Consider the following 27,386-nt stretch of genomic DNA (forward strand, 5'->3'; position numbering starts at 1 on the left):
TGTAATTGGAAAACAAAAAAGGTTTTCTCTGGTTATTGAAGGAATTTGGTGAATATATAAAATAGATACAGAAAGAGAGACTGGAAAATCCACAATATGTTTAAGAAAAAAGACTTTACCAAAAGTGTTTTTAATTGCACGCTGCTGAAACATTAGCTTTAGTGCCTCCTTAGCCTTATAACCACAGAATCTAGTGGAAGATTTCTTTTTTTTCTTTTTTTTTTTTCTTTTTTTTTTTTTTTTCTTTTTTTGTCACATCCCATCAAGCATCAGGCTCCAAAAAGTGTTTTTTGTTTGTTTGTTTGTTTTGCTCTGGGTAAATATTACCCATTTTTCAATGCATATCTCAAAATAGAGAAACTAAACAATGATTGAGAAGACCTATATTTTCCTGTCTTCACCACTGAAGTTTATGTCATTTCACTAATTGGTAGACATAAAGCTTTAGACATGTATAAACTATAGGATTTAGTGAAACACTGTAAACAATGTAGACTGTCTTATAAATATGATACAATCCACTGAAATTCATATTTTAGAGATTTCAAAAAAGAAAGACCCAAAACATTGTCTAGATGAAACTTTGGAATCTTAGAGATCTCCTCCTTTCCAAGCAATGATGCTGTTGCTGAACTAGACCTGTTTTGCCCATGATGCAGTATGCCAATCACCAAGACAACGAGATTTGCAGCAGAGAAAGCATTTATTTATGTGGCAGCCAAACCAAGAGATGGGAAAGCAGGTCTCAAACCCACCTCCCCAAAGATGGGGACTGGGAATCCTTTTGGAATAGCGGAGCAGAGTGGTGTGAGGCAGAGAAAAGTGAGTGGGGGTAAGGAAAAGTGTGGTAATCTATGTTCTGTGCAAGAATTAGTCAAGATTCATGGTTCTTCATAGGATGTATGTTTGCAAAATGGCAATATTAGCATGATCTGAGGGTGGAGCTCATGGCCCTCTGATGTCAAAAGGTCACCCACTGGACATTTACACAGGCCCAGTTGAAGAGTCAGTGCTCTCAAGTGACTCAAACTGAACAAGAGTAGACTCTAAGTTTCTGAAAATCAGTTCAGGCAATCTTTATCATTGTGAAACTGAAGTCTCCCTAAATTGAAGACTCCCTTCAGTTTCAGGATGGTCATTTGAAAACCATTTAGGCAACCATTACCATACAGAAAATGAAGGGAGTCTTGTGATATATTGCTTAGCTAAGTGATACTCAGGGTAAGTAATTTTTTTGAATAGCTAAATCAACTAAAAGCAAGTGAAGCAGGATAAAGGTTGATAAACCTAGTCAGGTTTGCCCTTAGCTTCCATGCTTTCCCTTAATCATGAACCTCTACCTCCAGCCAAATTAGACCACATTGACCATGCTGAAATCACTTCAGATTCATTTCTGAAAAGGTATCTTTTTCTCCAAAGAAAGGAAACAGAGCTAGTCAAATTAGGAAAAAATTTAAAAAAAAAAAAAAAAAAAAAAAAAAAACACAGACAAAAACAACAAAACCCCTTGGTCAAGACCAACGGGCAATACCACACTGAATAGAAGTGAGAAATTCATTTAACTCAAGCAAGTCTGAATTTCGCTCTGTGCAATGAATAATCTGGCATTTCCCTATTTACAAGTGAGCTTCTGACAGGCACCCTAGCACAAGGTTGTCCCTTTTCCTCATTTTATAAGGAAAGCCTACACCACAGTTGTGGAAAGTCAAAGTAATTGTTAGTTAAAAACCCTTTTTAAGAATTAATTTTATTTGAAGACTGCTACAAATCTGTGTATTTCAGATTAAATTTAAAGCATACCATATCTCACAGAATTTTGTGGAGGAAATGAAATAAATGAATATTTCTTGATATGAAACCCAGATCCTCCATGAGAAAAGAAACCTGACCTGTGTTGCTCCTGGATATAGTAATCTCAGCCTGACGGACATCAAATTTCCTAGGAACTCAATCCACAGTGAATTATTCTATTACCTGGGAAAGAAAGGGAAATAATCTATAGATATACATTTCAGAAGAAAAGCATACCATTAACTGACATGAGATACCTTCCCATCCTGATATGAGGTGATTAAAGTAAACACAAAATCGAATATCTGCATCAAATAATGAACCAATTTTAGAATATTACAAAAATTATATTGTGTTCTTGTAGGCATACTAGAAATATTTGTTGAGTATCTATAATATCCAAAATACCATCCCAGAGAAAGTCACATTTAAAAGGGACGTAAGATTAAGTCCTTTCTAGTTAGTCTCAGCACGTGCACACACACACACACACACATTCACACATTCACACAAATAAAAATTATCAAAACCCCCAAGTAACTTTGACATATCGGAAAGAGATGTTTTCTGAATTCAGTACAATTTTTTCTTCTGTAGAATATACTTAAACAAATAGAATTTGAAGACTAAGTTCTGTGGTGGATGCATTGGGTTAAATGTTATTTAATAGACCTTCTGCATTTGCAAACGGATTTCAATAACTTGTAAAGTGCCCAAAGTGTCTACCTGTTAGCTTTAGTTTACATGGAATTAAATCATGTGCATCTAAAATGGTGGGAAGAAAAACAGCTCTCTTAAGTAGGTACATATTTTCTTCTAAGAATTTCTGTAATTTTATTTAGGTAAGAATATCTCATTCTTGTAGCTCAGAAGTAAATATAAGCTTATATATAATTATCATAAGTTTTAAATGACTGAAACCCTGTTCAATAAACTGCAATTTGCATAAAAATCATATTCAGGAGTGACTATCAAAATAAAAATAACAGATAACCTTCTTTCAGTGCTTATTATGTGCTGACCCCTATGCTTATATACATGCTGATCTCATTTAGTCATCAAAACAACCTCTTCAAGATGGTATTCTATTTATCCCCACGTTTAACAAGCGAGAACTAGTAGTCTGAGTACTTACACATTATAAGATACTGCCTGTCTTCCAACTAAGAAATGCAAATTAATATAATATGTAATTTTTAGGCACAACCTCAGCACATTTAAATAAAAAGTAGGTGTTCATTAAAAAAACATTCTGGCATTTTTTTGCTAGTACATATAAGTAAAATCTTAGTTTAAATAATACCACCACCACATCCTATTCTACTTTAAAATTTCCATTCCATGATCAACCTAGAAACACATGTCCCTGGAAACAGTGTGACTACAAACGACCTTATTCCTGACAATGGCAGCCCCATCTGTCTAGTCTCCCAGCCTTGGGGAGCCTTCCTGCCTAGTCTCCTGGTATTTTTTTTCTTACCTCCTATTGCTTGTCATCAACCTGGTTCATGCAGTCACAACCCTGTGGCCAGATCATCCCAGCAGTACACAACTTTCACTGCATTTTCTTCTAATTATTGTTTCTTTCCCCAGATCTTAACTACCAAGCTTTATAAAGGTAATCCACATGGGTTTTCTCCTATTTACTTCCTGCTCCCTGCACTCTGGTTCCTGCCCTCATCTTCATTCTTTCGCATACTCCTTTATGGTTGCTCTTCCTCCTCCTACCTTTAAGTGCTTCTCAGGACCCATCTTGAACCTGCTCTCTCCCTGCTCCACAACCTCCTTAACACAGTTCAACTACATATGCCAGTAATGCTACAATATCTCTCTCAACCCTGATCTCTCCCTTGAGCTCCCAACTTACATCCAGCCTCTACAGGACACTCCATCTGTATGTTGCACAGGCTCCTCGCACTCATGATTTTCTCCCAAGCTGACCCTGCCTCTTCTCCTGCACTTCCTTCTCGTGAGTCCAAATCACCCATACCACCCTTGATCTCCAGTCAGAAAATTCACCAGATTTTTCTCCCAAATAGTTCATGAATCCACCCCATCCTCTCTAAATGTACTAAGCTATAGGTCCCAACAACCACCCTCACCTGGACTATTATGATAGCCTCCTAATGATTTCCCTGACTCAGTCCTGCCCCTAGGGACTCCATCCTCCACAATGCCATTGGATGTTCCCTAACACATAAAGTCTGCTTATTCCAACCCCTTGCCCAATTGCTACTGATGGCTCCCATCACCTGCCTGTCTCAGCAACATCCCCACTATTTCCCATGATACATTTTATATTTTCACAGAATCAAATTCACATAGGCCCTCTGTGCTCTCTAGTCCATTCATTTTCTGTGATATTCTTCCTGCATGAAATTCCCTCCCCATTCTTTGCCCAGTAATCTCAGAGGTTAGAAATGGGTCCAGGGAAAGTTCCTGGAGAAGAAAGACACCTTTCTAACAAAAGAAGCATGAAATGGAATACCACACACAAAGTCCTGGGCCCCCAGCCTATGTCAGCTTGAGCTAATAGTCCCTGAAGAATTATGGTTTCAACTGACCCTTTGCATAAACTATCTTGCTCTGAAAACTACCTTTTTATGTCCCCATTTTATTGCCACATTTCTAAATTTCCTGGGGGCAGACCATGTTTTAAGCCATTTCACATTCCTGCTGTCCACAACAGTACAGCACTTTATACATGGTAAATATCAAATAATTTCCCAACGATGTAACTGGACAACATCTATTAGACATCACCTTTATGAGGAAAAAAATGTGTGTTTGGATTTGCATAGAAGGCAAGGTTTGAAGGTTAAGATTTCACATCCTGGCCTGACTTCACATACTTTAACTCATTGTGTCCCCATAGCAACCCTCTGAGATAGGTTTATCTTTGCCACCTCATGGAACAGGATGCTGATGCACAGAGTGGGCCTGAGGAAACTCATCAAGAAAAAAGCTAGGCTGTGGAATCAAGTAACCTGACTCCAGAACCTCTGCACTACTCAGGGCTCAAGGGCCTGCCATGCAGGAACCAGGGTAACAGCTGCCACCTGCTAGACACTTGCAATATTACTTGACAGTTTTAGCCTAAATTCCACTAGTTATAAAGCCCTTTAACTCTACTCCCCTCCAAAATATACCTTCATCTCAAAAGAACAACATATATGACAAATGTGTACAATTAAAATTGTTTTATTTAAGTGTAGTTTCTGATGAAGGACTTAAGAATTTATTTATTCTCTTTCACATCTGACGGGTCATAGTTACTGACTCTATCATGCAGGGAAGGATATAGAAATATTAAGAGAAAAACATTGATTGAACCCTTCAGTAGACTGCAGGAATAAGTTTTCATTACAGTGAGATTTAGAAGCAACAAAACATTTAATGCTCCGTCGGGCTTATAAAAATGAATAGTTTCATATATATGGAAGGACAGTGATTTGAAGAATTTACAATACACAGCCTCCATCTCCTGCACACCCATGTTCCCCAGGGTGCCTGCTACCAGCCCAGGCAGCTGGGATACTCCAGTTTCATGCCCTCAGAGTCAAGCTGTTACTGCAGAAATGCAAAATGTCACTACTCGTGTTGGTTTTCTTAAATATTTCACACATGGAACATTATATATATAAAATGTCTGTATAAGCCATAAGAGAGTTATAATAAAATAAACTGCAATATGCCCAACCCAAAACTGGTCCAAGCTCAGTTTTGAGGTTCAAAATACAATTTTGAATCTTTTAAAGAGACAATAGCCTTGTGAGGAAGGCTTTCAAGCTGCGATTGCATTGTTTGGGTCCTAGCTTAAACAATAAGAACAGAAGCAAGCAATGTGGTTATAATAAGTTTGTTGGGAATCCTCCTCGCTCTTCCTTTCCAACTTAGGCCTGGCAGCATGGCTCCCACAAAAAAGGGTGGTGAGAAGAAGGGCTCTTCTTCCATCAAGAGGTGGTGACTCAAGACTACCCCATCAATGACATTTACAAGCGCATCAGTGGAGTGGGCTTCAAGAAGCATGCCCCTCAGGCACTCCAAGAGAACCAGAAATTTGCCATGAAAGAGATGGATACTCCAGATGTGTCCATTAATGCGAGGCTCAACAAAGCTGTCCGGGCCAAAGAAATAAGTAATGTCCAATACCATGTCTGTGTTGTTGTCCAGAAAACATAATGAGGATGAAGATTCACTAAACAAGCTCTATACGTTGGTCACCTCTGTACCTGTTACCACTTTCAAAAATCTACAGCCAATGTGAATAAGAACCAGCTGCTGATCATCAAATACATCAAATAAAGTTTTAAAACTACCAAAAAAATTAAAGGTTTTTGTCCAGACTCAATAAAGATTCCATAAGACAAAGGAATCTTTGGAGCAGAATTATCAGGGCAGCAAGAATAAGATACAAAGACACCTTCTTAGACAGCACCTTTGATGCTGTGTCCCCGTGCCCTTTGCTCCAGTGAGTGGGGGTATCGAATGCCCCAGTAAGTTTGCAGGTCCACAAGTTCCTGTGTGGAACCCTGGAAAACGGCACGATTGCCTGGGACAAGAAAAAGAGACACAAGGAAAGCCTCAAGTAAACTGGGTTGTAACCTAAAATTATCATGTTTGCCAGAGATTTTCTAAGATTTTATTTTCTAATGTGGATGGCAAATGGAGATAAGATGAAGTCAGAAAAATAAAGACAGTTTTGAATTTGACTAAGACATTTGCACTTATAACATTTTGAGTAGAAAAAGACACAGACTGTTTTTCCTCTGCTCTCACACCACAACAATCATCACAGACCACTTCTGTGACCAAATGTGTGAAGGTTTTTCCACACACAAAAAGCAAGCAATCATTCCTGCAGTGGCCACAGCTGGGTATCCTCTAACTGTTCAATTCTGACACTATCTATCTGAAGATAGTGTCATATCCCACAAGCTGAGGGCTCAGTCCCCAAGACTGCCCCTCGCTTTTTAGATGCCAATCACAAGAGGTTGTTTTATCTGTAATTCTGATCAATTGGCTATAAATTAGAGGTGACACAACCCTCTCCTTGGATGTATTAATTTGCTAGCATGGTTGACAGAACCCAGAGAGATATACTTACATTTACCAATTTATTATAAAGACTTTTACCAACAATGCTAATGAAGAAATGCATAGGAGAAGGTATGGAGCAAGAGGCCAGGAGTTTCCATGTCCTCCTTCGGTGAACTCCCTTCCAGGAACCTCCACATGTTCAGCTGTTCTGGAAGCTCTCCAAAACCTGTCCTTCTGGGTTTTTATGGAGGGTTCATTGCATGGACATAATTGATTACATCACTGGCCATTGGTGATCGCCTTAAACTTGAGCCCTTCTCCCCTCCCTGGAGGTTGGGTAGAGGGGCTGAAAGTCCCAAACCTCCAATCCTGCCTTCCTTTCTGTGACTAGAAGCCATCCTGAAGCTACCTAGAGACTGCCAGCCATCAGTCAACTTATTAGCATACAAAAATACATCACTTTGTAGATTCTAAGGATTTTAAGACTTGTATATCCAGAAATGGGGACTAAGACCAAATATACATTTTATATTACAAATATAGGTTGGAAAATTTTTTTGAATCTCACTATAGTGGCATATACAAACCACTAGGGAATAGTATAACAAGTAGTATATGTAATGGATCCAGCTAATGGAGCAAATCTATCTAAATATCTCCACTTTTGTTAATGCAAGCATATCTGGAAAAGGAGTTAAGAGTTGGTTTGTTAACTGATTTGTGAGCGCTACAAATATGGAAAGTTGGGATTACCTACTCTTCAACTTTTGCAAAAAAAAACTTTTGCAAAAACAACTTTTGCAAAAAAAAATTTGCGAATAAACTTTTGCAAATAAAAAAATGAGGATTATCTTTGAAGTGTTGCTATCCTCTGCTCAGGAGAGGAATTAAGCATCTTGGGTAGATTATCTGAGGCCAGTTAGTGGTATTTACTCCTGACAGCTATCAGAAGGAAGATGTGAAACCTTCCTACATTCCAAACATTGTGGGATCTCTGTTGCCCCTTTTGAACCAATATTATTCTTTCCACTTTGAAGACCATTTAAGATTCCCATCTTCTTACAAAAACCATGAAAAACACAAAAGGGGAAGCACAGATTCTAAGCTTTCTAGCCAACCCACCTCTACACAAAGATCACGCACACAATGTGAAGCTTCAGATACTGAATGGTCAACTATTACACGATTTTGGCCTCCGATAGATGATTTCTAGAGCCCTCAGATACCAACCAGTTTCTCTTTTAAAAAAAGGATGTTATTATGTACAATTGTGTAGATACTATGTGCATGTTTAAATGCATTGTCATTACAGATTTCTGAATCTCAGGCCCTCGTGGCTTCACTTTGTAATGCAAGTGTAACAAAGGACGAAGAGCTTGTGGGTTTTAGAATCAGAAAAATTGGAACTGAAATCTGAGGAAGCCACTAAATTTCTGTGTTGTCTGGCAGGGAAGTAGGGCTGAGAGTGCCTGTTAAGGATTGCTTGTTTTTAAGGATGACAGGCAATGTTCGTAAAGCCTCTATAATGTATTACTGTGTAAATGATATGATTATTCAGTTATTACAGCCCTTGTTTTGAACAAAACACTTTTACATTCATTGATACTTCTCAGTCTTTTCCGCACAAAGACTGATAATGGGAGAGGAAAGTAAATATCCTCCTCAAGAAACAAGAGAAAGTTTCCATAAAAGATTTCTTTGTAATCTTATGGTTGACCTTACATATTCGTATTAATGTGATGATTAACTCCATTCCCTTCTACTGTTGAAGAACACTGAGGTCTACAGAGGCTTGTTAACTTGCTCAGGGTTATGCACTACATGATAATCTGACAGTGAAGCCACCTTCACATATCATCTTACATCTTTTTATTAATATTTGACTCATTTTAATTGAAATAAATTAAAATTTATCAGGAAATTGCATATCACAACAACAAAGAAAAACCAGTATCCCTTGCCATAAATAGAAGATGGCCAAAAAATAAATAAACTCTATGAAAAACAAACAATATTATGACATTCTGGGTGGATACAGTTGTCTGTTAAAGACTCTAAGCCCCAAAGTCAATTAAAATAAAGCCTTAGCAAAGTTGGGGACACATTAATAACATGTTAGAACCAAGTAAGAATTTCCTCTTGTCATTATCAGAAGAATTGGAAAAAAATTATAAAGAGGAATAACATTCTTATACGTAGTTGAATGTAACTGAGTGCTAGGTCCATGTAATACTTAAAATCAATCCCTGCACCAGATAAAGTTGTCTGCAAACATTACAGTTTGAGAAAGATACTTCTTTGCTATCCGATGCTTCAGGACAGGATATACATAGATGAGTAAGACCCAGCCATTGCCCTAGAGAAGCTTACACTTTAGAAAGGATGACAGATGTACAACACAAAATTTCAATACAGTGTTGTGAGTGCTTTGACAGACATAAACACATGATATTATGAGAGCAGAAGCAGAGTTGCTGGGGGTGGGGGGGAGTGTCAAGAAATAACCCTTGCAGAGAAGATGCCTGAGCCAAGTTTTAAAAGAGAAATAGAAGCCTGCCAGGCAAAGAAAAGCACTCATTAACTGCTCAACAAGGAAGATCAGTTACTCCATCCACATGGCTACACAAGAAAAACACACATCATCAATCCCTGTGAAACCAGCATGAGAATCAATCCTGAAGGAGCGTGTCTCTGGCGCTTTTGATGAAAAGTGGAGCAGAGATCTCAGGGGGAAAGATGAAAGATCAGAGAGACCTCTAGGTATAAGAACCTTGTCTCTCCACACCATTCATCCACTCAAACTATTTTTATTGGACACAACTGAAAGAAATATTGTTGGCAAATAAAATATCTACCAGAATGTTCTGGACTTCTTCGTGCTGCATACATGCTCGATCTTTGACCGTACAGCACAAATCCATATTTGAGTGGTTAAGGGGCCTTATAAGACGAGCTCTTGTTATGAATGAAACTTTGGTGATTACATCAGCTGCACTAACCCAGAACAGCTGACAACCACTGCCAATATCATGCATTCAGCAATCAGCAACATCTTTGGTACAGATGTCAGGGAAACCATAGTGCCAATTATGCTGTAATGAAGAGAGTAGAGAATCTGGCTAGGGAATACTCATTTCATGTCTTCTTTGAAAAAGCAAATCTTAAAAGAGGGCAATATACAACATATACTGTTCATCCTGTCATGCTTTTTGGCTTGAGCTGTGCTCCTTTTGACTCCGTGGATCGTCGAACTTTCTGATCTTAGCATTGGGATGGTATAAGCTAAAGGGTTTTGGCACACACAAAACCCACTACATTCTTGAATGCTCAAGACAGCTTTACAGTGTCTTAAGCTACATCTGAGCAAACCTGTTTCTTACTAATACTGTCAGTGTTTTTCAACATTTTCTCTACAAAAGACAAAATTTTAAAAAATATTTTGTTAAGGCTCAGTTAATCAGAACCCATCTAAACTTAACACTCAGTTGAATGGCCCTTTTTGTGTTCCACATTTTACAAAATAATTTAGAAAATAAAGAGTAAAAGACAATCTTTTATAGAAAAATAGGCAATGTATCCCTGGGGTCGATGAAGACTTAAGTCCTTCTCTCTCATTTCTGGAATGGTAGTACTGTGCAATTCGTTCATTGTTTTTCCAGTAAATATTTACTGAGCATCTATTGTATGCAAGGAACTATTCCCAATGACAGTCAATGTTCAAAACTGTAAGCCTCGGGTACAACAGCATTCTCAATCATTAGAGAAAAGTTACATTATGCTTACTATATTGAACTTACTAAGGTTAAAAAAAAGTTACAAAGATTTTCATCAATAAGGTAGGAAATAAAATAGATTTATTGTCAAATCTTTGTTACTCAGATAATTCCATTACAATCACCTCTCTCCTCCCCCAACTATACCATTTAGTAACCCTTTTGGTAGTTTCAAGACTTTTTAAAATTTGAATAACTCTATGGATCAAAGGGCATTAGAGTAAGCAAAAAATTTTAGTTTCTGGTCAAAATATATGAGTGCAAAACTATAGAAGAATGAAGAAGAAGGAATTGCTACAAGGCAGATCTTTGGATCATGAAGGTGATGCACCTTCAAGGGACTGTGTAAATTTAGACCCCAAGTACACTATTGCTTCCAGAAACTGCTTCCAATAGAAAATTTTATAGGCATTTTAAAGCCTCATGGGTGAGTACCTGAAAATATCACAGTTGGTCAAAAAACATATGTGTTTCAACTTTTTCTAACTTGCTTTGGTGTTAGCTTATAAAAACTCATAGGTGTATATTGGACTCATTAAATTGAGGGACTTGTAAGCACCAGCTCCATCAAGGCAGGGTGCTGACAGGCATTATACATTATGCAAGCTTCCCCACATCACTCTGCCAATGTGCTTCCATTTTAATCCAAAACATTCCCAGCTTGTCAAATACTAGGCCTCCCTGGAACACATAAAACCAATCATGCCACCTCATGCAGAGGTTCTCTGATGTGGACAGATTTCCACTAGAGACTGTAAGGAACCTCAACCACATTTTCATATGTTACTTCAAATCAATCCAAACTTCTCTCTTCAAAGCTAGTATAATCACAGTGGTGACTCCAGGAAAAGTAGGTAGAAGAAGAGTCCAAATCATGCTGGCTTAACAGTTATCAAATACTAGATTTATTCATCACTGAATAAAATCAGTGAATATTCATGAATCAGCTAAAGACATTTCTTTTAAGAATGCATTGGGGGTATATATAAATACACACACACATAAACACTTCTCAAAACTAGAATCTTCTAGGACTGTTAAGATCAGAGTTAAGATGAATACAAAAATACACTTTCAAATATCCAAATTTTCTAAAGGGGCCACAGAGAGGGCTCACATAATATATTTCACAATTTCATACTGACAAATTGGTATGTCAAGAAAATCAGCATCTTTGTAGCAAGATAGTGGACAGATGCATAGAAGAATCATGACTAATTGTTCTACAAAGTCAGTAAGTCTGAGCCTTTCTAACAGAGCTAATATGTCAAGGAAGAGAGAGATAAGAATTGGAAATCTTATGAAAAACAGCCAGGCAGGAAATACAAAGGGAAGCATGTTAAATTATAATTGAAAATCATATGAGTCAACTTTGTTCTAAAACATATGTGGTGCTGGAAGCAAGACACCCAGGAAGAGTGATTGTGAGATATAAATAAAAGATTTATGACAACCTGAACTATAAAAGACTAGTAGGGTGGTGAATTCCTCATGATGGAAAGGGAACTGTATCCAAACCTGGTGAGAAGAAGTCAGGGGAAGAGTTCTGAATTCAGCAGAGGACCCGAAAGAGTGATAAAGTGGAAAAAGTAATCATGTGCTTCCTTCAATAAAAATAAAAGAGAAAAATGCTACAAAAAATAAAATCAATTTGACTAATATCTAGAAGAAGTTCAGAGGGTATCTAATAGTCACCCTGTATCTGAAAATGTACTCATTTATGCCACTTTTTATGTGTGTTTAGTGTAGATGAGTCTTTAGGTTAGGGAGCCTAAGAGATAGATACATTAATGGAAGGTTATGTAAAATGCTTGGTTGTCCAGCAGAAGAATTATACAGGTCAGATTTACTGATATAAAAATCTGAAATCCAAAATGCTCCAAAATCTGAAACTTTTTAAGCACCAACATGATACCACAGTGGAAAATTTTACACCTAATGTATAAGTCTGTTCTCATACTGCTAATAAAGACATACTGGAGACTGGAAAATTATAAAGGAAAGAGATTTCATGGACTCACAGTTCCCCATGGCTGGGGAGGCCTCATAATCATGGCAAAAGGCAAAGAAGAAGCAAAGGCACATCTTACATGGCAGCAGACAAGAGAGTTTGTGCAGGAGAATTCCCACTTATAAAACCATCAGATCTCTTGAGACTTATTCTCTACCACAAGAACAGTATCGGGGAAAGCACACCCATTATTCAATTATCTCCACTAGCCCTGCCCTTGATATGTGGGGATTATTACAGTTCAAGGTGAGATTTGGGTGGGGACACAGTCAAACCATATCACCTGACCTCGTGTGATTAAAACATATACAATTATTTAAAATATTATATAGAATTACATTCGGACTATATGTGTAAGGTTTATATGAAACAAAAATGAATTTCTTGTTTAGACTTGGGCCTAATCTCCAAGATATCTCATTATGTACATGCAAATATTTTAAAATCTGGAAAACATGCAGTATTTAAACATTTCTGGTCCCAAGCATTTCAGGTAAGGGATACGTAACTTGTACTAGGCCAGGTCAATTTCAGTGTCTTCAACAGACGGATCATGCTGAAAGGGGAAAAAACAATAATTCCAAGGAATCTGATTTCCCCAAATCTAACATCTTATCAATAAATAAAAAATACAGGGTCTAGAACCTGTTTCTCATGTCTAAGTACACATCAACTAGAATATGAGACCCAAAATTTGGTTATAATCAGCACCAATATAAGGGATGTCGTTGAATCAGATGGTTGGCATTTATTAGTGGCTTTATCACCAGCTTAGCCAACAGGATGTAGCACAATGTCACTGGAATGCTCAGCAACAACCTGGGCAGAAAAGGACTACTATAAAAAGGGGGAACAGAATTTAGTGATCTTAGTATATTGGACTAAAATCAAAATGATGTTCTTTAGGAATGATTATGGTCAATGCCATTAGTCATTAAAGAAATGCAAACTAAAATCACAATGAGGTGGCAGTACATACTGATTAGAATGTGTAAAATTAGAAAGACTAATCACAGAAGGTGTTTGTAAAGACATAGGTGAAATGGAGCCTCAAATACTGCTAGTGGGGGCACAAAATGCTATATCTACTTTGGGAAACAATTTAGCAATTTCTTTAAAAGTTAAACATACATCTACATATTGTCAGAGACATTTGAACTAGAGTCACTCCATTTTGAATAAGGGCCAGGTAAAATAAGGCTGAGACATGCTGGGCTGCATTCCCAGTAAGGCATTCTTAGTCACAGGATAAAACAGGTAGGTCTGCACAAGGTACAGGTCACAAAGACCTTCCTAATAAAAGAATGTAGTAAAGAAGCAGGCCAAAACCCACCAAAACCAAGATGGCGAGGAAAGTGACCTCTGGCCATCTTCACTGCTCATTATGTGCTAATTATAATACATTAGCATCCTGAAAGATACTCCTACCAGCAGCACGACAGTTTACAAATGAAACGGCAACATTCAGAAGTTACCCTATATGCTCTAAAAAGGGGAGAAACCCTCAATTGCCCACCCCTTTCCCAGAAAATTCATAATTAACTCACCCCTTGTTTAACTTACAATAAAGAAATAACTGCAAGTATAATCAGTTGAGCAGCCCATGCCACTGCTCTGCCTATAGAGTAACCATTGTTTTATTCCTTTACTTTCTGAATAAACTTGCTTTCAGTTTACCCTAAGGACATGCCCAAAATTATTTATTATGTGAGGTTCAAGAACTTTCTCTTGGGGTCTAGATTGGGACCCCTTTCCAGTAACAACATGATCCATCCATTCTACTTCCTACAGATTTACCCAAGAAAAATAAAAGCATACATTCATACAAAGATTTGTACACAAATGTCTATAGCAACTTTATTCGTAACAGACAAAAACTGTAAATAACCCAACTATCCATTAACAGGTGAATGAATAAATAAATTGTGGTATATACATACAATGGAACACTATTTAGCAATACAAAAGAGTGCACCATTGATACAAAGTACAACTCTGATGAACGGCAAAATAATTCCAAGTGAAAGGAGCCAGAAAAAGAAAGGAATTCATATTGAATAATTCCATTTACATAAAATTCTAGGAAATGTAAACTAATCCAAAAAATGACAGGGAGCATATCAGAAGTTGCCTGAGGATTTCAGGGTTGGGGGAGTGAGGGCATGAGGAGGATAGGAAGAGGCAGTAGGAGAAAGAGATAAAAGGAAATGAGGATCCTGGCTAACACGGTGAAACCCCATCTCTACTAAAAAATACAGAAAACTAGCTGGGCAAGGTGGCGGACGCCTGTAGTCCCAGCTGCTTGGGAGGCTGAGGTAGAAGAATGGTGTAAACCCGGGAGGCGGAGCTTGCAGTGAGCTGAGATCTGGCCACTGCACTCCAGCCTGGGCGACAGAGCGAGACTCTGTCTCAAAAAAAAAAAAAAAAGGAAATGAGGTCCCTGGCATGGTGTCTCATGCCTATAATCCCAACACCTTGGAAGGCCAAGGCTAGAGGATTACTTGAACTCAGGGGTTCAAGAAGAGCCTAGACAACATAGTGAGACCTCGTCTCTACAAAAAATTAGCTGGGTATGGTGTTGCATACCTGCAGTCTCAGCTACTCAGGAGAATGGCTTGAGCTCAAGGAGGTCGAGGCTGCAGTGAGCCATGATCATGCCACGGCACTTCAGCCTGAGCAACAGAACAAGACCCTGTCTCAAAAAAAATAATAAAATAAAATAAGTAAATAAAAATAAAAGAACATGAAGACACTTTTGGGAGTGGTGGCTATGTTCATCATCTTGAGTGTGTTGATGGTTTCATTGTTTCATACATATGTTGAAACTTATAAAACTATACATATTGAATATATGTAATTTATTATATGTTGATTATACCTCAATAAAACTATAAAAGCACTTGCACAAAATAGAACTTAAGGAGAAAATTACAAATAACGTAAAGAATGGGCATGATAATGGATAGCTTAGCACATCTATACATCATCTCTTTAAAGGCATTGTTAGAAAGGCAACATGATATTGTTGTGCAGGAGCTGCAAGTAATCTTTCCATTATAACAGTCCTGGTCTTACCTTTACTCAAGTACAGAGGTTAGTCCAGGATTCATATCTGAAAAATGATATAACGAAATTGAATAGAGAATCTGTTCATTGCATATGTTGGTTTCCCTAAGAAGTACAAGCATGGAATGATTTTAATTGTCTAAATAATGGCTATTAATTTCACCCTTTCAAAATCCCCTTTCTTCTGGGTAGCCACCTCCCTTAACAAAATCTCAATTTGAGTCCCATTCTTTTTTTCATCTTCTTTGGTGATTAAAGCCATCTTATGCACTGTGCAAAGCTTTCTCTTTTTTCTTCACCTTTAGCTGAGCCGTTGGTTCAAACTGCCTGGGTTGGGAAGATGGGGAGAGGTCTGCTCTCCCACTCTGCTCTCTTGCTCCCTCCTTTCATTCTTCTTTACCACCCCCCAACACACACATGCTCCTCACAAAAGTTTCAGTGGTGAGCAGTGGGTGAGAGAGATGGCATCCTCTTGCTTCAGTAGCCATAAGTCATGGGTGGCAAGTCTATTCTCCCTTTGTCTGTTCTTTGTTGCTGTACCTCTTCCTGTGGCAGGAACCTAAATGCTGCCTGTCTCAAGGGGATATATTTGCTGCCTTCCAGAGGATGCTCGGTGTATTAGTCCATTTTCACACTGCTGATAAAGACTTATCTGAGACTGGGCAATTTACGAAAGAAAGAGGTTTAATGGACTTACAGTACCATGTGGCTGGGGAGGCCTCACAGTCATGGTGGAAGGTGAAAGGCATGTCTCACATGGCAGAGGACAAGAGAAGAGAGCTTGTGCAGGGAAATTCCCCTTTTTAAAACCATCAGGTCTTATGAGACTTATTATCACGAGAACAGCACAGGAAAGACCTGCCTCTATGATTCAATTACCTCCCACCATGGTCCCTCCCACAACACGTGAGAATTCAAGATGAGATTTGGGTGGGGACACAGCCAAACCATATCACTCAGGAACCTCTTCCTGCATAGTACATGCCACATGGAAAGTCACTGAGGTTCAGAGGCCCTGCCTCTTCCTCACCACCCTTATCCACTAAACACCCTTATCCACTAAAACGATGGCCCATCCACACCTTGTTATGTCTAAGGTTCCCTCACCCAAAGAGACATTGCTCTTGGAAGCTCCTAGCAAGATAACTTAAGCCCTGCCCCCATTGGCAGTCTTACCTTGACCACAGGGAACACCCTATCCCTTGGGTTTCAAACACTATGAAAGTAGACTGTCTCCTGCCCCACACCAGCACCCTCTTACTTCTGCCATCTCTCTCTAACTCCTTCCCCTCACATGCAGTGCTGCACATTCTGATGGTTTCAGGTTTAGGAGCACAGTAACTTTCAGAGAATAAACTGTGTTTCTAACTACAGAGAGAAGAATAGACTAAACCCCTCAATCTTGTAGAAAGTAGAAGGAACAAAACAAATACCTTCTCTTCCCCAAGGCAAAAAGAGGAAGAAGATACCATTGCCACTGGACAAACTGCATTTCCCCCAAAGTCAGCTTCTTCCCCCACTCACCCTGGTAGACCTTTTCTTAATAAAGGCCTTAATTGTTATGCCACTCTCAATGGGGTAGGGTGGGGGACACACATTGGGAGGTAAGCCCTCTTTGGATTTGGCCCTAGAGAATTCCACAGTTGTTCTCAATAGGGTGGGCTCTCCTATAACCCCTTAGCCACAGCAGGATGGCCTCCAGGGTAGATCACCAAAAGGCCCTACACACACCCTGCATGAACTTATTCCTTACACAGCCCTCTGTGGCATGCTGCAAAGAATTCCTGTGTGGATGGTATACCAGGGAATACCAGACAAGTCACTGAATAACCATAATAGAAAAAAATAGAAGAAATTCCATAAGGAAGTCAGAGACAAAGATCAAAGTTAGATTGTCCTGTACCAAGTGCTGCTAAGTCACCATTTTCTCAAACTCAAAATAGAGGACGAGATTTCCCCAGCTGTGGGATCATGAAAACACTGGCATTTGTTCTGAGCCTTGGAAAGAATGAAGAGTTTAAACTTGTAGACTTAGGTGGGGAGGCAATTAGAAGTGACACATTTTTCTGGAGACAGTAAATCACAAGGGGTAACTTGTTAACTATTGTTAAATACATTCTTTCTCAACTTCCCTGATTATATAAATCGCTAGGGGTGCTTGTTAAAAATACAGATTCCTAGCTCCACCCTAGATCTCTGGATCAGATCCAGAGGAGACAGGGAATCTGAATTTTTAACACACACTTCCTATCTGATTCTTATAATGAGGTAAGTTCATTAGTAAGAAATACTAATAAAAGATCTAAAGTCTTCAAGTAAGAAAATTATTACCTATCTCACAGGACAAAAAAAAAAAAAAGGAAGAAAAACGGAATATCATTTATGTAACAGTTTGGTGTGGAATAAGAAAGACTCTAATTAAAGGTTTCTAAACACTGGAATAGGGTTTTATGAGAGTTGGAATCCCCATCCCTGAAAAGCTTTTAAAATGGAGGAGATCACCATTTGCCCTGGAGGGGCTGGCACTAGGTGGTGAGCAGAGAACTGAACTATTTAGGGATCATTTCGGGAGTGTGAGAAACTGAAACGCACTCAAGTCAATATGAACAAAAAGAGTACATCATGAAGACACACACAAAGGAATCTCAAAGAGGCCAAACAGAGGAACCAGAGCTGGTCTTAGGGAACCCAGAAAGTCACCAGGTACCTTTGCCCTTCCTTTCCCTCTCTCTCTCTGGGACCAAGTGTGCTCTTATGACTGCTTCTCTCTGCACATATACTTAATTCTCTTCTCTCTATAGACCAGCTTCTCAACTTAGTCATTCATATACTAAGGGCAACATGATGCCTTAGATACTCAGAATGAACTGATACAGTCTCCATGCCCAGGTTCCATATTCCTCCAGGTGACAAGATCTGATTGGTCCATCTTAAGTCTCTTGCCCACCCCAATCTAATCACCTGTGGATAGGAGGACTCTTTCCTGGCTGTGTGTGTTCCAGGCACTAAGAAGAGGGTATCACTAGGAGAAAATGGAGAACCTCTCATATAAGAATAGATCAAATTATTCTTCTGTTGTCTTAATTTTATATTTTACTTCAAAAACAGTAATGTTTTTAGTTCCAAAATGTATTCTCTTAAGAATTGCCCATCTTGGTTTTGTTTTGAAACTCTTATGAAAGGAACACTTTTTTAATGCCACTGAGAAGGGCTTGTAAACAATGAATGATCAGATGCAGAATCTTCTGAGTCATCTGAACTCTTACCTAAAGAATTTCTGTGTCTACAAACTCAACCCCAGGAGCATTTGCTGAACTTCCTCAAACTTATGATAACTAATCTCCGTCATCTTAAAACCCATGAACTTCAAGATAAATTCAATGTGTGCTTTTGATTAACTATCACTTAGCTTATCTGAATATTGACTAGTTATCTGAAGTCCAGAGAGCTGTTTTAAAAAGCTATTGCAGTCCTTTCTTGTTGAACAAGAAGATTGATTTTTACCCTTGGTACATGGAACTTGACTCCAGTAGTTCCTCCACTTGAGCTTGTCTTGTCAATCTGGGTCCCTCAGGGATTCAACACTAAGTTTATTCATAAAGTCAGTTTTTCTTGGCTTAAATAGGAAAACTGCTGTCCTTGTTTCCTGAGGATAAGAGACATGAACAAAGAACCGGATTATCAAACTGAAGAACAATTCTATCTAGAGGCTCTTGTAGCATCATCAATAGAAGCAGAGGAGCAGTAATCCTAAGTATGTCTTGCCTCACCATGCATGCAAAATCTCCAGGCTGTAAACACCCATCCTCATTTCTTTTCCTCTGCTTCTAATGGGCCCAGTTGACTCCCTGCTCATTCACTCCATCCTCCTCTGCTGCCTCCTCTCAGTCATGGGTCTCTTCCTAGTCAGGGGCTCCCACTCCCAGAATATGAATTACAATTGCCCAATGACTACTGGATTTATAGGGTTATCTACTTTTACCGATAGGATCATTTTAGCATCTTCTAATACTTTGAGGCTTTAACATAGAAATAGGCAGGAGGAAAATACTTTCCTTTATTAGAACATTTCACAGAGAAAAGTCAGCGAAAGAAATTTCATAAAAGACCAGAAGCAAAGGAGGTATTCAGTTTGTTTGTTTTGGTTATCGTTTTGTTTTGTTTTCGTTTTTATTTATTTATTTTTTATTATTATACTTTAAGTTCTAGGGTACATGTGCATAACGTGCAGGTTTGTTACATATGTATATTTGTGCCATGTTGGTGTGCTGCACCCATCAACTCGTCAGCACCCATCAATTCATCATTTATATCATGTATAACTCCCAATGCAATCCCTCCCCCCTCCCTCCTCCCCATGATAGGCCCCAGTGTGTGATGTTCCCCTTCCCGAGTCCAAGTGATCTCATTGTTCAGTTCCCACCTATGAGTGAGAACATGCGGTGTTTGGTTTTCTCTTCTTGTGACAGTTTGCTAAGAATGATGGTTTCCAGCTGCATCCATGTCCCTACAAAGGACGCAAACTCATCCTTTTTTATGGCTGCATAGTATTCCATGGTGTATATGTGCCACATTTTCGTTTTTGAGACTGCAGTCTCACTCTGTTGCCCAGAGTGGAGTGCAGTGGCATGATCTCGGCTCACTGCAAGCTCCGCCTCCTGGGTTCACTCCATTCTCCGGTCTCAGCCTCCCGAGTAGTTGGGACTACAGGCGCCTGCCACCACGCCTGGCTAATTTTGTTTTTGTATTTTTAGTAGACACGGGGTTTCACCATGTTAGCCAGGATGGTCTCAGATGGATCTCCTGACCTCGTGATCCGCCCACCTCAGATTGCCGAAGTGCTGGGATTACAGGCATGAGCCACCGCGCCCAGCCAGTTTGTTTGTTTTTTAAAGCTCCACTTGTTGCACCCTGACTTCCAAAGCTTTGAAAAGCTAACAAATTATTCATCTTGAGCTACCAATTTTCCAGAGTTCCTCTCACCTGCAATCAGGGTTAGTCTTGAGCATAGATTCTGAAAAGGGTATATTTGTCACTAAGAAAAAGACGCAAATTGAGAAATGCTGTGGATGTATAAATTTCTGGGGGAGAATATAAGAAGATAGGCTAAATATCAACTGTACATAGTTCAAGGGCCTGAAACGGATCGTTTAGATAGAATGTGAAGAATAAGCCTCTCTGGGCTGGCATAGAAGGAAAGACACACACCCAAACTAAAATAGGACACCTCTAAAAAATCAAACAACATACCTCTTTAAAAAAAAAAAAAGTTTTTAGATTAAATTCATGTAACATACAATTAACCATTTTAAAGTACACAATTCAGTGACATTTAGTGCACTTGTAATGTTATACAACCACTCCCTCTCTCTAGCTTGAGAACTTTTTCATCACCCCAGAAAAACATACCATATCATTCTCCCTTTCCCGCGTCCCCAAGGAGCCACTAATCTGCTCTCTGACTCCATAGATTTGCCTATTCCAGATTTATCATATAAAATGAATATACAGTATGTGATCTTTTGTGTCTGGCTTCTTTCATATCTTTTTTTTATAATATTTTAATGTGTTAGCATCATGTTTTCAAGAGTCATCCAAATTGTATGATGTATCCGTACTTCACTCTTTTTTTTTTTTTTTTTTTTTGAGTCAGAGTTTTGCCCTTGTTGCCCAGGCTGGAGTGCAATGGCGTGATCTCGGCTCACTGCAACCTCTGCCTCCCGGGTTCAAGCGATTCACCTGCCTCAGCCTCCCAAGTAGCTGGGATTACAAGCAAGCACCAACATGCCTGGCTAATTTTGTATTTTTAGTAGAAACGGGGTTTCTCCAATTGGTCAGGCTGGTCTCAAATTCCCAACCTCAGGTGATCTGCCTGCCTCGGCCTCCTAAAGTGCTGGGATTACACGCATGAGCCACCATGCCCACCCTTCACTCCTTTTTATGACTAGATCATTATTCCATTGTATATATGTACTAACATTTTGTTTATTCATTTATCTACTGATGGACACAGGTTGTTGAATAATGCTGCTGTAAACACTGTATACTAGTTTCTGAGAAGAACACCATTTATTGTGATCCTTAAAAGAAAGGAAAACACATTTTTAAGACAGCAACTCAGCACCCATTCTTCTACAAGTTGTAGCATGTGCAGTGGTACAAACTTAAAAGATGGCCCAAACACAGGACAGGAGAAAACCTGAATGGTTTCTTAGCCATATACAAAATTAGAAAACTCTAGGACAAGATATTCACACCTCAACACACTTAAAGGGGAGCTCATTTGCCCAGATAAAATCAGTGGGGATGAAACTGACCACACTTCTACCAAGAAGCAGAAAACTGTTGTGACCAGCTTCAGACATGATTGAACAGAGGTATTTCCAATGATTGATGAATTAACACCACTGAGAAGTGAGCTTTTCTGATGACGTGCCCAGAGGCAGGCATAGAGTGCCTGTGGGAAGAGAAATTTAGAAACACTGTCCTTTTTTCTAAGACTTTTTGTTGTCGTTGTTGTTTGGGGTTTTGTTTTGTTTTTTAAGAACTGCACAGCTGCAGAAATTGTGTGAGCATTCTGGGACTGTCAAACTCCCATCTAACTTTGTGAAGAATTCTTCTGAGTGAATTTTATTGGTTTCAGCTGGAGAATCCACCCCACCCCACTAGCAGAAAGCCACATGCCCTCCAAGCACTGCCTCTCTTCTCCTGCCCTGAAGTGATCAGAAAGCAAGAGTTCACCATGGGAGAAAACACGTGGAGTCAATTTGTGCCTCAAGTTAGTCCACAGCTTTCCACAATCTACAAGGTGATAAGGTGGGGTTGGCAACATCCCAATAGGAACAGCAGCCCAGAGCACTTCTCCTTTGCTAAGGGCATTTGTGCCTCTTTTTCTTTTTGGCAGGCAATGGGTTTGATTTTTCTAAATGTTCAGGAGAAGACTGTTCAGATTTTTCTTTCTACAACTTTCTGGAGCTTCAGCAGCACTAACTGAATTCTATATCAACATGCACAATGGAAAAATATTACTGGCACCAAATACATAAATAAGGACTATTTAGGGAAAGGGGTGGGGTGGGAGGTTGCTGGGAACATCTGCTCCTGCTCACAACATTCAAGCCGGCCCACCTCGAAGCGCCCCCCAACCCCGCTAGATCTTGATGCTCTGATGTTCACAAAGCTGCTCAGCTCTTCTCCGAGTCACCATGTCAACACTGGGGATCCAACCAAGTGTTGAAAAGCAGTGTGGAGACCTCCTTCAGGCATAGTTTGGGAACAGCGGGAGCAATCACTTCAGCTCTCTTTGCTCAGACACCAAATGTGAGTCTTTGCCAACTCCTTGGCTTTGAGGATAAGCTTTAAGGAAGACCGTTGCTGGATAACATTCCCCATGTTGTAGATAAAGTCTAAATTCTTCCAGGCCATCATGAAGGAAAAAGTCCTAATGATAAATAAATCCAGCCAAACAATCTTCACGTTAGGAACACTATGACAACTTCCTCGCCATTAAAATGCACTTTAAAGGGGGCATTTCTACAGTGATTCCCCAGAAACCGTGTGTGTGTGTGTGTGTGTGTGTGTGTGTGTGTTCTGGAGTAGGGAGTCAGAGTTCATGTAGACCTCAAGATAAATATGACTTAAAATTTCAGTGTACCACTTTGTATTAAGATTATTTTCACTGAGATGCCAAAAAAAAGGAAGACCACTGGGGTCCCTGATTTTTTAATTTGGTAAAAACACATAACATAAAATTTACCATCTTAACCATTTTTAAGTAAACAGTACAGTAGTGGTAACTATATGCACATTGTTGTTCAACAGATTGCTAGAACTTTTTCATCTTGCAAAACTAAAACTCTACACCCACTAACAACTTTCCTTTGCCCCCACTTCCCAGTCCATTCTACTTTCTGCTTCTAATGGTTTGGAGTCCCTGGCTTTTAAAACTGGAAAGAACTTAAAAGCCATCTAATAAACCTTCCGCTCTCAGCTAAGTAACTTGAGCTGTGGAACATTTAAGTGACTGGTTCAAGGTCGGCCAGTGAGTCATGGAGCCAGGATTCAGGCCTCTGCTGCCCAAACCCAGCTCTGTCCTCTGTATAGCATTATATCAGTAATAATATTATGGTTTTAATTGTCTCCCATCATCCAAATCAATGTTCATTTACATGCAAAGAAATCATTTTGCAGTAATCAATATTATAAGCATCACATTGCAATTCCAGAAATACTTTGTAAATTCAGTAAGACAGTCAAAGAAAATTTATGTCATCACATAATCCTCCCCATTCTGCTTAGGTTTGAGGTAACAGTATACAATTCTCATAGAGAGTCTGGAATAAGCTCTGTGTTAGAATTTAGATTTAATTTAAATATTAGGCATTGCGCCTAGATAATTGAAAACTCTGGAGAGATTTCAAGTACATAAAAGGTGGGAAAGGGTTTTTTACGTGCAATGGAGTCACAGTAAGTACAAGAGGAAAACAATGTGCTGATCACAGGGTGGTTAAACATCAGAATGGATGACCCAGTAATGCCATGAACTCACCTTTTCTGAAGGTCATTAAAATCTGTTTCCAGATTCTCATCAATGTGACATCACTGAAGGAAACCCTGGTATTTCCTTGCCAGGCTTCAATTCTATGACACTAAACCACCAGGATTTTCATAGGCTATCCTAGAGGTCCAGGGATGGGCTGAAAAATACATCAGAGGGACCATCTGCAGCCTGGTGGGAGCTTCATCTCTTGGGCAGAAAAGAGATTCTGAAAATATCCTGTATTGAATTTCACCTTTGTCTCAAAATCCTCATAGTCGACCTGGGTGACATCCCTAGAAGGCAACAGAAGGTTGAGTTCAAAGCTTTGACACCAGGAAGGCTTAACTTGCTTTTGTAAAATCACAAGCGTGAGCTGACACTGAAACTCCAAAAATGAGTCTCCTAGTTCTGTGGGCACAGTAAATGAACACAGGACAGAGAAGCCACTGAGGCATACCAAAGCCACTGAGGGCAGCCATGAGATTCATGGGGAGGACTTTAGACTGCAGAAACAGGATGTCTGGTTTTGAGTCTCGCCTTTGGCTTTATGCCTCTGGGCAACTCATCAAACCTCTCTCTGACTCAGTTTTCTTTTTTATTTTTAGATTCAGGGGAACATGTGCAGGTTTGTTGTATACCTAAATTGCATGCCATGGAGGTTTCAGGTACAGATTGTTTCAACACCCACATAATAAGTGTGGTACCCAATAGGTAGTTTTTCAGTTCTCACCCTCCTCCCAACCTCCACCCTCATGTAGGCCCTGGTGTCTATTGTTTGCTCTTTGTGTCCATATGTACTCAATGTTTAACTGCTACTTATAAGTGATAATATGTGGTATTTGGTTTTCTCTTTCTGCATTATTTCACTTAGGATAATGGCTACATCATGTTGCTGCAAAGGACATGATCTTGTTTTGTTTATGGCTGCATAGTATTCCATGGTATATATGCACCACGATTTTTTTTGTCCATTCTACTATTGATGGGTGTTTAGGTTGACTCTACATCTTTGCTATTGTGAATAGTACTGTGATGAACATATGTGTGCATATGTCTTTATGATAAAATGATTTATATTCCTTTGGGTATATAGCCAGTAATGGAATTGATGAGTCAAATGGTAACTGTGCTTTGAGTTCTTTGAGAAACCCTCAAACTGCTTTGCATGATGGTTGAACTAATTTACATTCCTGCCAGCAGCATTTTTTCTCTTTTCTCTGCAACCTCGCCAGTATCTGTTTTTGACTTTTTATTAATAGCCATTCTGACTGGTGTGAGATGGTACCTCATTGTGGCTTCGATTTGCATTTCTCTGATTAGTGATGTTGAACATTTTTTCATATGCTTGTTGGCCACGTGTGTGTCTTTTGAGAAGTGTTCATGTCCTCTGCCCTCTTTTTTATTTTATTTTTTTTTAGACAGTCTCGCTCTGTTGTCCAGGCTAGAGTACAGTGGCATAATCTCGGCTCACTGAAAGCTCCACCTCCCAGGTTCACGCCATTCTCCTGCCTCAGCCTCCCGAGTAGCTCGGACTACAGGTGCCCGCCACCATGCCTAGCTAATTTTTTGTATTTTTAGTAGAGACGGGGTTTCACCGTGTTAGCCAGGAGGGTCTCTATCTCCTGACCTCGTGATCTGCCTATCTCAGCCTCCCAAAGTGCTGGGATTACAGGCGTGAGCCACCATGCCCAGCACCTTTGCCCTCTTTTTAATGGGGTTGTGTTTTGTTTGTAAATTTGTTTTAGTTTCTTATAGATTCTGGATTTTAGACCTTTGTCGGATGCATAGTTTGCAAATATTTTCTCCCATTCTGTAGGTTGTCTGTTTACTCTGTTGATAGTTTCTTTCACTGGGTAGAAGCTCTTTAGTTAAGTCCCACTGGTCAATTTTTGTTTTTGTTGCAATTGTTTTTGGAGTCCTTGTTATGAAATCTTTGCCAGGTCCTATGTCCAGAATAGTGTTGCCTAGGCTGTCTTCCAGGGTTTTTATAGTTCTCAGTTTTACATTTAAGTTTTTAATCCACCTTGAGTTGATTTTTGTATATGGTATAATGAAGGGGTCCAGTTTCAATTTTTTGCATAGTCCATCTCAGTTTTCTTACCCATAAACTGAAGATGATAATAGTAACTACCTCACAGCGTTGTGCTGAAAATAAGGTGAATTAATAGATCTAATTCACTTAGCACAGTGCCTGGCTAATCATGAGCACTCAGAAAAACACCAGCAGTTATTATTAATAATCCACTCCACAATATGCACTGTGATCTTTTTACTCACTCTTTCTACCACTCTCTCCCTCTTCTTCCTTTCTTTGACACCTTCTTTCCTCTTATCACCTGCCTATGCTCCCACTCATTCCCATGGGCAAGATCAGTCTTACTTTTGGCAATTTGAGGGACAGCCAAAAGAACTCTTCTGCCATAACATAAAAGTTCCTCTAAAATATAATTAGACATTCAGTCCTCCAAATAAATAATCACTTTTTAATGTAAAAGTCATGGCTTTTAATAATACTTAATAGCCAGTAAGTTATTAGCTTTACTCCTAATCACTCTGGCACATCCTCTTATAATTCTATCTGTCTGAAATTTTCTTGTTTACTTAGTTTAGTACAGTTCTTCTCCGCAAGCTCTGTAAAAACAGGAGCTTTACTATGTTGTTCACCATTATATCTCCAATCCCTACAACAGAATCCAGCACATAGTAGATGCTCAATAAATATTTATCAAGTGTTGAATGGCTGAACTACTTACTCTCTTCCAAAATTTGCCATGCTGTTCACCCTCTGGTTCTCTCAATATGCTGTTTCCTCTGCATGGATTTCAAAATTCATTCCAGGTATTCAGTGACTGCCTACTGTGTATTTCCCTGGCCCAATCCTGTCAGTTCTCCAGGGCTTAGCATGAGCATTTTGTCTTCCACAGGGCCTTCTCTGACCCACCCAGGCAGGATCAGTGATCTTCCTACCAGCTGCTGCAGTGCCCTTACCTGTCCCACTCCCAGCTTTGCATTCCTGAAATCTTCAAATACCCCCAAAGCCCCAAATATAATAGATTGTCCACTATAAAATTTGTACTGGAGTAGATAATAACAAAACTGAGTTCTAACATGACTAGTGTGTATGTATAGGGGTGGAGGAAGAGTCTGCAGAGTGAAGTCACTTCTG

The 27,386-nt window shown here is 39.3% G+C and overlaps 1 pseudogene across 1 annotated transcript in view; it reads left to right on the plus strand.

Annotated features, from left to right (window-relative positions):
- The first annotated feature begins 5,865 nt into the window (after positions 1-5,865).
- The window catches only part of LOC104678647, a 34,967-nt pseudogene continuing 13,446 nt past the window's right edge, over positions 5,866-27,386 (plus strand). Inside the window, exons 1-3 of the transcript XR_004056986.1 lie at positions 5,866-5,929; positions 6,264-6,379; positions 8,144-8,209. The product of XR_004056986.1 is annotated as an importin subunit alpha-3-like (transcript). The remainder of the gene's footprint in view (positions 5,930-6,263; positions 6,380-8,143; positions 8,210-27,386) is intronic.

The sequence above is a fragment of the Rhinopithecus roxellana genome, chromosome 4 (genome assembly GCF_007565055.1).
Source record: "Rhinopithecus roxellana isolate Shanxi Qingling chromosome 4, ASM756505v1, whole genome shotgun sequence".
NCBI lineage: Eukaryota > Metazoa > Chordata > Mammalia > Primates > Cercopithecidae > Rhinopithecus > Rhinopithecus roxellana.